The sequence below is a fragment of the Ranitomeya imitator genome, chromosome 3, assembly GCF_032444005.1.
Source record: "Ranitomeya imitator isolate aRanImi1 chromosome 3, aRanImi1.pri, whole genome shotgun sequence".
NCBI classification, from domain to species: Eukaryota; Metazoa; Chordata; class Amphibia; order Anura; family Dendrobatidae; genus Ranitomeya; species Ranitomeya imitator.
In genome coordinates this window covers 137,320,862-137,338,227 of record NC_091284.1, presented here as the reverse complement: position 1 = coordinate 137,338,227, position 17,366 = coordinate 137,320,862, and the positions used below count along the sequence as shown (strand labels likewise).

Sequence of the window (17,366 nt, the reverse complement as noted above, 5' to 3'; positions counted from 1 at the left end):
TACCTTGAGGGGTGCAGTTTTTAGAATGGTGTCACTTTTGGGTATTTTCAGCCATATAGACCCCTCAAACTGACTTCAAATGTGGTGGTCCCTAAAAAATAGGTATTAAGCTTACCGTTAATTATGTTTCCAGGAGTCCATCCTGACAGCACTCTGGAGGACGTCCTTCCTCCCTTGCTGGGACAGGAAACACACGAGAGTTTAAAAGGTCCGGTCCCACCCCCAAACCTCAGTGTTGTAACAAGAACCGCCTCAAGGAAATGCAGAAAAGACATTTTAATGGTCAATTGAACATAATACATTAAAAATCAGACACATATTACATCATATGCTATGAACACACTACAACTCTGCCAGAGTTATATTATATTATGCCAATCCATATTACCAGGGGGGGAACTACCCGTGCTGTCAGGATGGACTCCTGGAAACATAATTAACAGTAAGCTTAATACCTATTTTCCAGGACGTCATCCTGACAGCACTCTGGAGAGTACCAAAGCACCTCCTCAGGGTGGGATTACCGCTTGGAGAACCTTTCTCCCGAAAGCAGTATGATAACCAGACAAAACATCGAGTTTATAATGTTTACAAAAGGTATTAGCACTGGCCCATGTTGCCGCCCTACAGATCTGATCTAGAGAGGCACCAGCCCTCTCTGCCCAAGATGTAGCTATCCCTCGAGTAGAGTGTGCATGAAGACCCCCCGGAGAAGGAATCCCCTCTGATCGGTAGGCCTCAGAGATCACCGAAGTGATCCAACGAGCGATAGAGGCCTTAGAAGCCTTTTTTTCCTTATTTCTCCCACCAAACAAAATAAACAAATTTGGATCAATACGCCAAGAGTTGGTGGCCGCCAGATAGTCAAGGACAGCCTGTCTGACATCTAGAGAATGCAAAGCTCTCTCCTTAGCATTAGCCGGATTATTGCAGAAGGATGGTAACACGATTTCCTGGTTCCTATTTTTAAGAGTTGCTACTTTTGGAATAAACGAGGGATCAAGTTTGAGGATTAAACTTTCATCTCTAATCTGAAGGTACGGATCCCTAGTACTCAGAGCCTGAATCTCCCCCACTCTCTTAGCTGTGGTAATAGCTACTAAGAACGCTGTCTTTCGTGTTAGAACCGAAATGGGCATATTATCAGCTGAGGCGTAAGTATCTTTACAGAGAAATCTGAGGACCAAATTAAGGTCCCAGGAAGGCGACAGTTGCCTAATGGTGGGGCGTAACCTCTGGGTGGCTCTGATAAACCTGACTATCCAAGGGTGAGATGCTAGGGGATAGTCAAAAAAGGAGCTAAGAGCGGAGATCTGCACTTTCAGGGTGCTTGGTTTGAGACCTTTGTCAAACCCAGCCTGCAGGAAATCTAGAATTCTAGGTAAGTCGGGAGTGCCTGCCGCAATCTCGGACCTGCCACCCTCCAGACAGAATCGTCTCCAGATCTTCAAATAAATTGCCGATGTGACAGGCTTCCTACTGGCCTTGATTGTGGCAATTACTTGACTTGATAGCTCTCTGGCCTTCAAGATCATCCCTTCAGGATCCAGGCCGAGAGATGGAGCTTCTCTGGATTTGGGTGATACACAGGACCCTGATGGATTACATCTGTCCTGAGAGGCAGCTCTACTGGGTTCTCGACTGCTAAGTCTACCAGACGGGAGAACCAACTTCTTTTCGGCCAGTATGGCACAACCAGAATAACTCGAGCCCGGTCTTCCTTGATCTTCTTGAGAACGGCAGGGATTAATGCCAGAGGAGGGAAGGCATAAGAGAGAGGTTCTGTCCAATCCTGGCTCAGACCGTCTATTCCTTCCGGAAGATCCCGCGGGTTCAGAGAGAAGAATTTTGAGACCTTCGAATTTCTCCTGTTTGCAAAAAGGTCTATACTGGGAGTTCCCCAGCGAAGACACAAATCCCGGAAGATATCCTGGTTGAGTTCCCACTCTGTTGCAAACACTCTTCTCCTGCTCAGGAAGTCTGCAATGACGTTCTGGGAGCCTTCTAGGTGAACCGCAGAGATGGAAAGGACCAATCTTTCTGCCCAGCAAAATATTCTCCCTGCCAGTTCCTGAACTCGATAGTGCCTTGGACCTCCTTGATGCTTCAGAAAGGAAACCGTAGTCACATTGTCGGATAGAATCCTGACATGTCGATTCTCCAGAATCTGATGGTTCCTTTTCAAGGCCTCCCAAACGGCATACAGTACTTTGAAGTTGGAGGAACTGTGAACGACGTCTGAAGGCCATCTGCCCTGTAGAATCCTGCCTTTTAAATGAGCACCCCAGCCCCAGGCGTCTGTTGTGATTACCACATAGGGATCGGTGGACCATAGCACCCCGTTCCTTAACTTCTCTGGGTTTGTCCACCAAAGGAGAGACCTTCGTACCTGATACGTCAGCTATAAAATATTGTCCAGAGAAGACTGACGCCGGTCCCATTTGGAGAGGATTAATCTCTGCAGAGGTCTTGAATGGAACGGTGCCCATCTTACACATGGTATGCATGCCGTCATTAGGCCTAGCATTCTCATGGCCATCCTTACTGAGACTGTGTTCTAGTAAGAGTCTGACCTGGATCCGTAATGCCTCCAGCTTGGACTCTGGTAGAAGCGATATTCTGTTTACTGAATCCAAACATACTCCCAGGAAGATCTTCTTGTGTTCCGGAGTTAAGTCGGATTTCTGCCAATTTATGACCCAACCTAACTGTTCCATCACAGATAAGGTTCGGTTCCTGTGATCTACTAGAATCTCCGGAGTACTTGCCACCAGGAGGAAGTCGTCGAGATAAGGAATTATTCTGATTCCTTGGTTCCTTAGGAAAGCAACAATCTCCGACACCAACTTTGTAAAAATCCGAGGAGCCGATGCAAGGCCGAACGGAAGGCTCTGAAACTGGAAGTGACAGGTCCCAGATGGCAGAACTACCGCAAACCTCAGAAGCCTCTGAGAAAGAGGGTGAATGGGAACCTGATAATAGGCACTTTTCAGGTCGAAAGTGCACATTACATCGTTCTGATCTATGAGGAGGATTGCCGAACGAACTGACTCCATACGGAACCTCTTGTACCTGACCCAATGATTCAGGGGTTTCAGGTTCACTATTGTGCGAGAGTCGCCGGAGGGTTTCGTTATTGAAAATAGGGAAGAGTAGTGACCCTGGCCTACTTCTAATGGTGGTACTGGAATTATGACTTGAGAGGAAAGCATCCCCATTAAGTCTATCATCATGGGCGAGTCCCGAGGAACCATCATAGGAACAATGTATCTGTCTGGTGGAGGGGAATAAAGCTCGATCCTGTAGCCCTCTGCCACAGTCCGAAGAACCCACTGATTCTTGGTGATTTGAGTCCAGCTGTCTGAAAAGTGATGAAGCCTCCCCCCTATAAGGGTGGCGTCATTGAGACTTAGATTTCGAGGAGGGACTGAAGAAAACATTTCTGTTCCTATTACCCTGGGTATGTGAACCCCTGTTGAATCCCCTGTTAGATCTACCGCCTCTGAAGTCTGACTGTCTCCTGAAGGAGAACCCTCTCCGAAAGGACTGCGACCTCTTAGGCTTGTCCTCCGGAAACCCTTTTTTCTTGTCAGAGGCTGACTCTAGAATAGTATCTAGAGATGGACCGAATACCCTTGTACCTGAAAAGGGGATTGAGCATAGCTTGGTCTTAGAGGCATTATCTCCAGACCAAGATCTTAGCCTGACCGCCCTCCTAGCCGCATTAGATAATGAACTACTTCTGGCCGAAAATCTGACGGATTCAGCCGTTATGTCGGACAGAAAAGCCGTGGCAGATCTCATTATAGGGAGAGATTTTAGGATCTCGGGGTCTTATTAGAGAGATGCTCTTCTAATTGACCCAACCAAAAGGTACATAGACCGGGCTACTGAGGTAGCTGCAATGTTGGTCTTAATTAGCGCCGCAGAGGATTCCCAGGTCCTTTTTAACAGTACGTCGGCTTTCCGATCCATGGGATCGCGTAAGTTTGATGAGTCCTCGAAAGGAATAGCAGTCCTTTTGGCAACCTTTGCCACAGGAACGTCCACTTTGGGGATCTCGTCCCAAAGTTTTACTTCCTCTGAGTCAAACGGCAGACGAGCCTTAAAGTCCTTGGACAATACCAGCCGACGTTCTGCCTCCTTCCACTCTTCGAGTACCATGGCTTTGATATGCTCGCTAACTGGGAAGACTGTCTGCCGACGCGACATAAGTCCCCCAAACATCAGGTCCTGCCTGGATTGCGGTTTAGCAGTTCCTTCTATTTGCATTGTGCTCCGCACCGCTTGCACCAGATCATTCGTATCCTCAGCCTGGAAGAGGTACTTCCTCTGGTGGTCCTGGCTTCCCGAAGGAAGCTCCCCTTCCTCTTCAGAGACAAAGTCTTCAGAGTCAGACCTATCTTCAGAGGAAAATTCTGGTTCTTTAAAGTCCCGTTCCTTCCTGGCCCTCTTGCGGACAGGAATAGGGCTAGATCTTTCCATCATACTAGACAGAGAGGATTGGACTTCCTCTCGTATAAGGGACCTCATCTCCGATAGCAGTGAGGGCTGCTCATCTCTCATAACCTTGGATGTGCAATCTGCACATAAGGTTTTCCCATGCGAGTCTGGCAGCTTTACGCTACATATGGGGCATCTACTGGACTTTCCAGAGGCCTTGCCGGATTTCTTAACTGGACCAGGCGGGACAGCGGGGGTACCCTTATCCTTAAACGATATAAGATAGGGAATAGGTAAGGAGCACCTGTCTGTGCGAGCCGGTGGGGAAGTTTGCGCTATGCGCACTTACCCCCTCCTCAGGTGGCATGCTTCCTTCCATGTTTGCAGAGGTCCTCGGAACTCCCAACAGAAGCGCTACAGCCGCCGACTGAACCGCGCTGGAACGCACACCTCCCCCGTACATCAGCGTTACCGGAAGTGACGGTAACGGGTGCCGCGAAACCGGAAGTGACGCGGCCCCTGGGAACTTCCGCTCAAAGACGCCGAGCCGGGCACCGCCGGCCTCCAGGAACCGCGTCCGCAGCCGAGAGCCTCCCTCCGGGAGGAGCGGCTGCCTCCAGGAGCCTTGTCCACTCCTGGTCTTTGGAGCAGAGGGACCCCCCTCTGGAGGGTATCTGCCCTGAGCCTCTTGACAGGGGGAAGGGTATTGGACGAGCCGCATGATCCCCCTGAGCTCCGGTAAGTTGCTCTCGTGCGTCCCTTGCAGGGACAGGAAAAACACCGAGGTTTGGGGGTGGGACCGGACCTTTTAAACTCTCGTGTGTTTCCTGTCCCAGCAAGGGAGGAAGGACGTCCTCCAGAGTGCTGTCAGGATGACGTCCTAGAAAAAATGGTTTTGTAAATTTCGTTGTAAAAATGACAAATCGCTGGTCAAATTTTAACCCTTATAACTTCCTAACAAAAAAAAATTTTGCTTCCAAAATTGTGCTGATGTAAAGTAAACATGTGGGAAATGTTATTTATTAACTATTTTGTGTCACATATCTCTCTGGTTTAACAGAATAAAAATTCAAAATGTGAAAATTGCGAAATTTTAAAAATTTTCGCCAAATTTCCGTTTTTATCACAAATAAACGCAGAACTTATTGACCTAAATTTACCACTAACATGAAGCCCAATATGTCACGAAAAAACAATCTCAGAACCGCTAAGATCCGTTGAAGCGTTCCTGAGTTATTACCTCATAAAGGGACACTGGTCAGAATTGCAAAAAACGGCAAGGTCTTTAAGGTCAAAATAGGCTGGGTCATGAAGGGGTTAAAAAATAAAAACCCAGAGCAGGTTTTCTTATATCTGCCCTGGACACAAAACTTGCCCAAGAACAACACTCACTTTTATTTTTCATTGTAATCAAAGCTAAGCCTGTGACTGCAATGCACTCCTCTCCTGCAGCTTCCATATGCTTCTTTGCACATCCTGGGGGACACACAGCGACCCTCGCATAGAACTCCGGTCACCGCCTCACACGGGTGAATGAGCGTTTCGCTTGTTCATCAGATGATCAGCAGCCTGTTTACACTCAGATTATCTTGAGAACACTCATGCACGTTAATCTTTCAGTGTAAATGAACCTGAGTGCCCAACCCTATCTGTTAGTTTCATTTGTCCCATGCTGATGAAGGTACCAGACTGCAACATGGGATCATTACTACGAGTATGTTATACACAACCATAGCCACACAGTCTGTGTACAATGAAAGTGTAGTCTGTCTGCCTAAACTGCCTAATATATGACTACTAATCGGTTGTTTAACAGTCATCATCGGCTAGCGTAAACCCACCCTGAGGAGGGCAGGAAAACCTGTGCCTCCTCAGCGTTACAGGATTTAGGAAATTATTTCATCCTAATGTACCAAAGTATGGCACAGTACTGCAACGCCAGCAGCCAGGCAGAAATGCAGCGTTCCAACGGATTTACAAGATTGTTTGGTTTCATCTCCAAGGATCACAAATGATGCATAGTATGAAACAAGTAAAGAAACCTTTCTAACATTATCTATACCTTAACATGTCCCTAATAGTAGGATTGGTGCCCAGATGCATCAAAGTTTCCAGTAATAACCAAATCCATGATGGAGGACACATCATATAACAGATTCATATGTTGCCCGATGGAGCCCAATGACCACGTGGGGTCTACAAGGTTTACATCATTTTGATAGCAGAAATTTAGTGGCATGGTGCGCTACTGCTGCCATTACAGGTGACATAATTGAAGTTAGAGCTGTTTCGTGGCAGAGTAGCCTAAATCAGAAGGTAAACTTCTAGTATAAGAATGCACATTGTGGTTTCTGTAGCATTCCAGTTCATATGGATAGGATCTGTTCTCCCTGCCAAACCAAACCAGTTTGTGGTTGAGACTGGTTGGAATAACTGTGATTGTAGCTTAATACTATAAGCTCACTCACAATAAGTGTGACTTATGTGTATGCGGATTTGTAGGGTATGTGCACACATTAAAGTATTTGGTGCAGAAATTTTTGCACTTCTTGGCAGGAAAAACGCTGAGTTTTTGGTTCAGATTTTTGCCCACTCATGAGTATGGGTAACATGTGCAGCAAAAACGCTGAAAGAATTAACATGCTGCAAATTTAAATCTGCACCAAATCTGCAAGTCACAAATAAGCGACATGTGCATGAGACTTAAGCACTCTCATTCACAGCTCAGCAGAGTCTGATGGGTCAGATGCAGAGCTGTGATTGGCTGGATTTGGGAGAGAGGGGTGAAAGCACAGGTATAGATCTACTACTATGCTACTCCATACTTCTTTATTTTAGAGGTATGCCACAATAGGACATTATTTTGTAACCCATTTAACATTTACCTTTTGAACTTTCAAAGTGTGCACAATAAATGTATATCATAAACACTGGGTGGCGCTCATAGCAATCTGGCATCAACAACCAGAGGTCTGCTGGAGACCTCTGGTTGTCATGCCGACACACCGATGACCCCTGATCACCTTTGACAGCGGCATTTAACTAGTTAATAGGTACAGGTGGACAGCGGGTCCACCCGCACCTATTGCGGGCACATGTCAGCTGTTCAAAATAGCTGACATGTCCCGGCTTTGATGCAGGCTCACCGCCGGAGCCCGAATCAAAGCGGGGGTTCTGCCATCGGACGTACTATTCCATCCGATGGCAGAAACGAGTTAATCTAGAAAGTCACGTGGTTACATCTCATGTCCACTGTAAAATGCTGATACACCACATGCTTGCGCTGTTAAAAAAGAAGAAATTCTGCCGTTCTTTCCGCCTGCCCCTCCAGCTTGCTCTTTCCACTGATCTCAGGTCTTGGTTGACATGAATGACAAGTTTGTCTACAGGTTTTTGTTGACATGGTGACATCACGACTACAGTACACGACTGCTGCAGCCAATCATTCACCTCAGCAGTCTCGTGCTGTCTGCAGCAGTCATATATTGTGCATAGGAGGGGAGGCGGCGCTGGAGCGGCGGTCCATAAATAACTCTGACTGGGGACTTTACACTTGACAACCCTATGGAGTGATACATTAATTAAAAGTTGCACAAACCCAAACACTTTATGGCTTTTCACAATGCAAAAAAGTGTTCACAAACTTTAAATATGGACTTAAGGTAATGTAGCAATTATATTTTTACTAATTAAAACCATGTACTCAAATGTTAGTTGTTTTTTTATGACCGTAAATTATTTCATTTTCTGTTCATACAGTCACAATCCATCATGATCGAATGAGAATCAAGAATTTTGACTAGGACGTAATGAGACTGATAGCAAGAGATCAATCAACTGAAGTAGCGAGGGGAGAAGTTGGCCGAGGATCAAGAGACCTGACTAGTCCAATGATGCCGCCGGATTTTCATACTATGCCCGGCTGAAATCGTACCCGACTCCAATTCATACTGCCTGTAATTAGGGCAACGTGAATCAAATGACAGGTTCCTTTAATGGGACATCTACTCAGAGGCAACCCCTTTAAGAGGGCAATTGCAGATGTGATTGGCTAATAGTCTCCAGTTGGAAACAGATGATTTTGCCAAGAAAATCCTTGTATTTCCAAACAATGTACATTACATTTTGAATGGCTGCCATGTAAGACTATGTTCCAACTATGAGCTTTTGGTGCGTTTTTTGACGCTGCGTATTTTTACTGCACCAAGAAAGCAGCATCTTACAGTTCCGGCAAAGTGGATGGGATTTACAGAAATCTCATGCCCACGGTGCTTATATTTTCTCAGCGTAAACTGACCTCCGGTGCGAGTTTGAAATTGACAGCATGTCAATTTCTCTTGTGGGAACGCCGAGTTGTCTGTGCAGATTTTCCCCATAGACGTGCATTAAAGGGAACCTGTCACCTCAAATTGGCGGGATATTAAATTGATTTGTTACCGGTCCGATGGGCGGCGTATCCTCTTCATTTCTCCACCCCGTCCGTCCCTGTTTTCGGTAATATTTTAGGGAACAAGAGTATGCATGCAGTCTTCGGTGGCGCACGCGCAGTATGCTTTGCCCTACTGCGGGCAAAGCCGAAAAGCATTACTGTGCATGCGCCCTATGTACCGGAAGTATTTCACTGTGTTCTGGGACATACTGCGCATGTGCCTGCGCACTAATGCATTTCGGCTTTGCCCGCAGTAGGGCGTGCGCCACCGAATACTGCATGGTCCGATGGGCGGCGTATCCTCTTCATTTCTCCACCCCGTCTGTCCCTGTTTTCCGCAATATTTTAGGGAATAAGAGTATGCGTGCGCCATAGTTGGCGCGTGCGCCATGCAGTATTCGGTGACGCACGCCCTACTGCGGGCAAAGCCTAAATGCATTGCTGCGCATGCGCCTGCGCACTATGTCCCAGAACACAGTGAAATACTTCTGATACATAGTGCGCAGGCGCATACGCAGTAATGTTTTTCGGCTTTGTCCGCAGTAGGGCAAAGCATACTGCGCATGCGCCACCGAAGACTTTATGGCGCACGCACCAACTATGGTGCACGCATACTCTTATTCCCTAAAATATTGCTGAAAACAGGGACAGACGGGGTGGAGAAATGAAGAGGATACGCCGCCCATCGGACCGGTATCAAATCATTTTAATATCCCGCCAATTTGAGGTGACAGGTTCCCTTTAAATGCAGAAAATTCACAGGTTAAAAAAAACACACATGCATTATTAGTGTATTTTGTGGTGGAAAAACACCCAAAACACATGTAATCTGCACATAAGTACCGTATTTTCCAGATTATAAGACGCACTTTTTTCCTCCAAATTTTGGGGAAAATTGGGTGCGTCTTATAATGCGGATTTACCTTACCGCCGCGGTGGAGCAGGGTTCCAGGGTCGCTGCTGGAGGAGGCACTGCTGCAGGCTGGGATGAGGGGGTGTTTGGATGTGCGCCGCTGCTGGTGTTCTGTGCTGCAGGGGCTCTGCCAACATTTTATGAAAGCCCAGAGCCCCACAGTTACATGGATTCCTATGCGGTGGACTCGGGGAAAATGGCTGCCGGGGGCGGCGCATGCGCAGATCATCTTTCTTCTTTATTTTTCATATAGCGCTAACATATTCCACAGCGCTTTACATACATTATCATCGCTGTCCCCGATGGGGCTCACAATCTAAATTCCCTATCAGTATGTCTTTGTGGGAGGAAACCGGAGAACCTGGAGGAAACCCACGCAAACACGGGGAGAATATACAACCTCTTTGCAGATGTTGTCCGTGGTGGGTTTTGAACACAGGACTCCAGCACTGCAAAGCTGCTGTGCTAACCACTGCGCCACCGTGCTGCCCACAGATGGAGATCTCCGCACCAAGATCTCAGGGATGAGATCCTGGGACCCCGCTTTACCGCAGCCACCACCCTTGGTAAGCAATAAGATGCATGGATTGTAAGAAGCACCATTTCATTAAAAAAAAATAAATCCTATTTTTCTCCTCAAAATTTGTGGTGCGTTATATAATCCGGTGTGTCTTATAATCTGCAAAAAATGGTATATCAAAGTTTTGTCAAAGCCAAAAACCAGGAAGCATCAAAACCAAAACAGCTTTATTTAAAGGGAACCTGTCACCCCGTATTTTAAAGATGAGATAAAAATGGCATTAACAAGGGCCAGAGCTGAGCTTTACAGTACTGTCTTCTGTGTGTTTATATTCCGCACCTATCTTGCCGAAATACCTTTTGAAAGTCGGCGTTTGGTGCTGTCACTCAGTCAGGTCTGGTCAGATGGGCGTTGATAAGTTGCGGTTCCTCCCCCCTGCTCCTCGGCGTGTATGACTTAAATGCGCTCTGTGAATCACACAGATCGCGCACTTTTTTCGCAGTTGCGCATTAAATGAGCCTCTTGCGCCTGCGCATTATGCTGTGCCCAACTGTGGGCATAGCGTACGTTACATCACTGCGCAGGCGCTTGTCGGCACTTTTACCTGTGTGCCCCGGAAGTGGTTATATGCGCATTTAATGTATAGCTGGATGCCGGTAAAACTTACGATCGCAGGTGGGGCTGAGAAACTGTTACCGGCATCCAGCTATACAGTATGCGCATATGACCACTTCCGGGGCACACAGGTAAAAGTGCCGACACGCGCATGCGCAGTAATGTCCATTATGATATGCCCACAGTTGGGAAAACCATAATACGCAGGCGCCAAATTATACGTTAGTGCGCAGGCGCTAAGCACAACGCTGACGGCGGGAATAACATTCGCAGGGAAACGCAAGAGGTGGGGGAGGAACCGCAACTTATCAACGCCCATCTGACCAGACCTGACTGAGTGACAGCACCAAACGCCGACTTTCAAAAGGTATTTCGGCAACATAGGTGCGGAATATAAACACACAGAAGACAGTACTGTAAAGCTCAGCTCTGGCCCTTGTTAATGCCATTTTTATCTCATCTTTAAAATACGGGGTGACAGGTTCCCTTTAAAGCATAACATTAGTGATGAGCGAGTGTACTCGTTATGCGAGTTTCTCTGAGCATGCTCGGGTGGTCTCTGAGTATTTTATTGTGCTCAGAGATTTAGTTCCTGTCCGTGCAGCTGCATGATTTGTGACTGCTAGACAGCTTGAATACATGTGGAGATTCCTTAACAAACAGGCATTCCCCACATTTATTGAAGCTGTCAAGCAGCCGCAAATCATGCAGCTGCATGGACAGAAACTAAATCTCCGAGCACAGCGAAATACTCAGAGACCACCCGAGTACACTCGCTCATCACTACATAAGGCTACGTTCACATTAGCGTTGCGCCGCCGTGCGTCGGCGACGCAACGCGCGACGCACGCTAAAACGCGCAAAAACGCGCGCGTTTTGCGACGCGTGCGTCGTTTTCCGACGAAAATCGGACGCACAGAAAATGCTACAAGTAGCGTTTTCTTGCGTCCGACGCTAGCGTCGGAAACGACGCACGTGGCGAAAAACGCCACCAAAACGACGCACGCGTCCCCTATGTTAAACATAGGGGCGCGTCGCCGCTGCGTCGCCGGCGCGTCGCCGGCGCAACAGCGACGCACATTGGCGGAACGCCAATGTGAACGTAGCCTAACATACCAAATGGCAAAAAAAGCAGGATCAAAAATGCAATGAAAAAACGCAAGTAACCTAATTTAATGGTCAAGAACTATCCCCATCAGCAGCAGCTCTCTAATGTGGGTCACAGGTCCAATCCCAATAGAGAATAAGAATCTGCATTTATGAAATGGAAATTAGACGAACATCCATTTCCACAATCCTTTCTAGCTCCTAGATCCTTGTGCCTGGCTGCGGCCATGTGTCCATTCTTCTCCCCAGCTCACTGCTTACTACATACACGCTGGGTGAGCAAGTTATGTGAAAAGCCATGGAGCGTGCAAAGTACAAACTACGAAGAAGGGAGTGTAAACTAAAGCACAAACTACGAGGAAGGGGGTGTAAACTAAAGCACAAACTACGAGGAAGGGAGTGTAAACTAAAGCACAAACTACGAGGAAGGGAGTGTAAACTAAAGCACAAACTACGAGGAAGGGGGTGTGAACTAAAGCACAAACATGTTCTCCTAAGTACATTTTTTTTTGTTCATCTGTTTTACTTTTTTTTTTCACTTCGCCAGGTTGGGTTTCCAGATATTTTCGCATGATTGATCATTTGTGACTTTTCAGAAACACAAAAAATATCCTCCTGTCTTCCCCCGGTAGTAATTTTATGTATGCCAGAACATTTTCGCATTGCATTTTTTTGTGTGACATTGTGAAATGTGTGACTTTCTGTACTAAAAAAAGATTTTTGCCTGTGCAGAAAGTTTGCGAACGGCGCGCTCTATTTTGGAGAATTTGGTGCAAAAAAACGGCAACGTCAGAAGACAAAAAAAGAAAAGCGACTTAAATACCCTGCAAACGATAAGTCGGGGCCAGTCACTGGGCCTGTGTGAGCTTATGTGCGCATGTGACCGATACAACAGCAGGTTCATAGGAGCGGAAAACGCTAAGATGGAAGATGTCGACCAAAGCGGCCCACAGACCACGACTGGGCACCAGTTCGCTATGAGCAGACACATTAAGGGTACGTGTCCACCTACAGGATGGCCGGCGGTTTGGTTGGAGCGGCAAACCAGTTCCGTGCTAAGCTCCGCCCCCTTCTGTGACGCGATGATGCCGTATGTGTTCATAGCACACATCCGGGATCATCGCACCCCACCATAGGGCCCTGTGTTATACCTTGCGGCGGCGCAGCGTCGCCGCAAGGTACACGGACATGCTGCGATCTAAAAAGACGCGCCGCATGTCCGGAGTCGCAGGGCCGCCGGATGCGTGTTACCACGCATAGTGGAGACGGGATTTCATAAAATCCCCTCCACTATGCTGGAACATCTGGATGCTGCGTGTTTGACGCTACCTATGCGGCATCAATAGTAAAAAATGTAATGTTAAAAATAATTTAAAAAAAAAAAAAAAACCTGCTCTACTCACCCTCCGTTGCAGCTCGCGCCGGCCACCATATTCCATTGCAGGTTCCGGTGGCAGGCCCTGCGCGACAAGGACCTGCCATAACGTCACAGTCATGTGACCGCGACGTCATCACAGGTCCTGCGCTAATACCAACCCTGGGACCGGAACCTGCCGTGGGCTACAAGGGCTCCCTCGGAAAGGTGAGTATATGTGGTATATGTGTATTTTTTATTTTTTTAACTGTGACAAACCTGGCTGGGCAATATACTACGTGGGCTGGGCAATATACTACGTGGGCTGGGCAATATACTACGTGGGCTGGGCAATATACTACGTGGGCTGGGCAATATACTACGTGGGCTGGGCAATATACTACGTGGGCTGGGCAATATACTACGTGGGCGGGCAATATACTACGTGGGCTGGGCAATATACTACGTGGACTGGGCAATATACTATGTGGGCTGGGCAATATACTATGTGGGCTGGGCAATATACTACGTGGGCTGGGCAATATACTACGTGGACTGGGCAATATACTACGTGGACATGCATATTCTAGAATACCCTATGCGTTAGAATCGGGCCACCATCTAATTCTTTTATAAAGAGTAAAGAGGCCAGGAAACAAGCATTCACCGGCTTCAATATTATCGATCACACTCATTTAGCGGCCTGAACTCAGCGCTTGTAAATACAACCAAAATGCTTCTGTGTGATGTGCAATATGTTAGCATTTGGGGCCCCATTTTGCCTAAAACCAGCCCTGCCTGCAGGGCGGCTAATATTGAGTGCTATCTGGCCTGTTTATCCGGCTCCGTGGGGCCCCTGCCAAGATTGCCCTCATGTGCTCGGGCAGGAAGCAATCCATGCAGCTCCGCTGCCTGCAGGAGAAGATGGGAGTGGAGCTGCAGGGAATGGATCCGTCCTGCTTCCTGTCTCACACAGCAATCAGCGACGGGCACAGCATGGCGACGATGATGTCATAAAGGTTGCCTCAACCAATCAGCGACAGGCAAAGTCTGCCGCGAATTCGCCTCGACCAATCAGCGACGGGCACAGTATCGACGTAGATGTCATAAAGGTTGCCTCGACCAATCAGCGACGGGCACAGTGTGCCGCGAATTCTGGAATCATCATTGTCCATATACTACGGGGACATGCATATTCTAGTCTACTATATAATTGTCTAAGGGTCACGTCCGTCTGTCCTGTCTGTCTGTCTGTCTGTCACGGATATTCATTGGTCGCGGCCTCTGTCTGTCCTGGAAATCCAAGTCGCTGATTGGTCGCGGCAAAACAGCCGTGACCAATCAGCGACGGGCGCAGACAGGAAGAAAATGGCTGCTCCATACTCCCCGCAGTCAGTGTCCCCGGCGCCGCTCCATACTCCCCGCGGCGCAGTCAGTGTCCCCGGCGCCCGCTCCATACTCCCCGCGGCGCAGTCAGTGTCCCCGGCGCCGCTCCATACTCCCCGCGGCGCAGTCAGTGTCCCCAGCGCCGCTCCATACTCCCCGCTCCATACTCCCCGCGGCGCAGTCAGTGTCCCCAGCGCCAGCTCCATACTCCCCGCGGCGCAGTCAGTGTCCCCGGCGCCGCTCCATACTCCCCGCGGCGCAGTCAGTGTCCCCGACGCCGCTCCATACTCCCTGCAGTCAGCGTCAGCTCCTTACTTCCCTCCGGTCACCGCTCACACAGGATTAATGCCAGCGGTAACGGACCGCGTTATGCCGCGGGTAACGCACTCCGTAACCGCTGCTATTAACCCTGTGTGACCAAGTTTTTACTATTGATACTACGTGACTGGGCAATATACTACGTGGACACACATATTCTAGAAAACCTGATGCATTAGAATCAGATATATCTCTTTGTCACCTTAAAAGGAGGGGGGGGCCAGGCACATTTCCTGCACAGGGACCCCAAGCTGTCTGTGTCCGCCCCTGTATGGGGCAGTACATATGTCTGATTATTTTCTTGGTCAGAGGCGATTCAGGGAAAAAAATAAAAAATTGGGTTCGGACAAATCTTCAGATCACATTCGGCCATGCAGGTCAATGAGTACGTGAAAAACATCAGACATGACATCTGAGTGCGGTCCCATCTTCTCATTTGAGAGAATCGGAGCACACTATGATCACACTCTGATCAGGTTGTGATTTGCATAATTGACCCAATGATGAGAAAACATACGTCGCGGAGCCTCAGCGGAGCACTGATTGGTGGAGGAGAGCCCTTTCACAAGACGCAGAGTTCTGATACCAGATCTGACGGGATGACCATAGGTGAAGGATGAGTCAAACCAATGGAAAATGTCTCAATGACAGCAACTTACTGTGGGAGACTGGCCGAGGTCAGATTGGATCCAGGGAATATAAGGCTAGGGTCACATTGCGTTATGTGACCCCGTTTAATGGACTACGTTACACCGCGGCATAATGCGGTGTAACGTAGTCAGTTAACGCCGCCATTGATTGTAATGGCGAACGCATCGCTAGCGCACGCCCACATCGGGCAATATACATTGGGCATGCGCTAGCGATGGGCCATCATTTGAGTGATGGACTGCGAACGCTGCTTGCAGCGTTCGTGGTCCGTTCCTTGCAGCGTTCGTGGTCCGTTCCTTGCTAGCGCAGATCAGGGATCTGCGCTAGCAGGATCGGCAAACACGATCCCTTTTGGGACATTGCGTTAGCGCAGTCCGTAGCGCTATACGCTAAACAGACTGCCCTAACGCAATGTGACCCTAGCCTTAGTCAGAAGGACAGATTTACGCCCACGTCGTCATAAGAGGGGACAGCAGGGACACGGACACTGCTACACGCCATTTACCTGCGCACCAAACATGTACTTTTCCTGCAACGCAATGAATCACATCTGACCCCCAAATACTCGAGTAACCATTACTCAGCACTGCAGTGGTCTTCAATCATGTCTACGCACTACTACTCCCAGCACATGCTGAGAGGAGTAGTTGTCACCACAGGACGCTGCAGCCCATTATTCCAAAAAGAATGGACTCCCCGGCACGAGCCTACGAGGGGTGAGAAGCGTGCCCCAGCGGAGGAGGGGACCACAAAGCACGGGCTAGCGGCGGGAGCGGGGGCCTGGAGGCAGGGGGCGCACACGGAGCTCTGCACGTCCTGCTGCCACCATTGCAGACATCTGCTGCTGCACGGGACCTGCACGGAATGTGGCCGCATGTGGGAGGGGAGCCCGCACGTCTATTACCGCACAGTGATGGCGCCCGTACACCCCCCGCCCCACGTGTGAGCAGGAGCCTTACCGGAGCGGCTGCAGCGCGGCCCGGGCTACACAGACAGGACGCGGACTCCTTGCCTTCACCCCATGCGATCCGCTGCTGCTGCTGCCAGTACTACGGCTCCGGCTGCTGTGTCCTCCCCCGGAAGTGGAAGCTAAGCTCAGCCCCGCACTCATCCTCCTCACAACACACGCTGCAGCCTGGCGGGCACCGTGCAACCATGCCGCGCAGTGTCAGTGTGCCGCCTCCTCACACCCGCGAGCTGTGTGGTCACATGTGCTGCCTGCAGCCCCCTGCACAGTGTCCGAGCACAGACATGCTCACCGTGCTCTGCTGTACAGTGTGTCATGGGAGCAGGTCTGTCCCTCATGCTTTATGGCAGCTCTATGGTTCATACTAGTCACATTCCCACATGTAACTATTGTCTGTGGACTGTCTAGGGCCTCTAGGCCATGTATTAGGGTACTAGATTGTCCAGCCACGTAGTATATAGCACAGGCCATGTAGTATATTGCCCAGCCACATAGTATACTGCCCAGCCACGTAGTATATTGCACAGCCACATAGTATATTGCACAGCCCACGTAGTATATTGCCCAGCCACGTAGTATATTGAACAGCCACGTAGTATATTGCCCAGTCACGTAGTATATTGCCCAGCTACATAGTATATTGCAAAGCGACATAGTATACAG

At 48.8% G+C, this 17,366-nt stretch overlaps 1 protein-coding gene across 7 annotated transcripts in view; it reads right to left on the bottom strand.

Moving 5' to 3' along the window:
- The window catches only part of BCLAF3 (BCLAF1 and THRAP3 family member 3), a 148,272-nt gene extending 131,254 nt beyond the window's left edge, over positions 1-17,018 (bottom strand). For 3 of the 7 annotated variants that reach the window (XM_069761506.1, XM_069761511.1, XM_069761509.1), the window contains exon 1: positions 16,696-16,804. The gene's annotated coding sequence lies outside the window, so the exon portion shown is untranslated. Of the gene's footprint in view, positions 1-16,695 lie in introns of all 7 variants that reach the window. The other 4 variants (XM_069761507.1, XM_069761508.1, XM_069761505.1 and 1 more) reach the window with 3 other exon arrangements.
- Between the last annotated feature and the right edge of the window lie 348 nt (positions 17,019-17,366).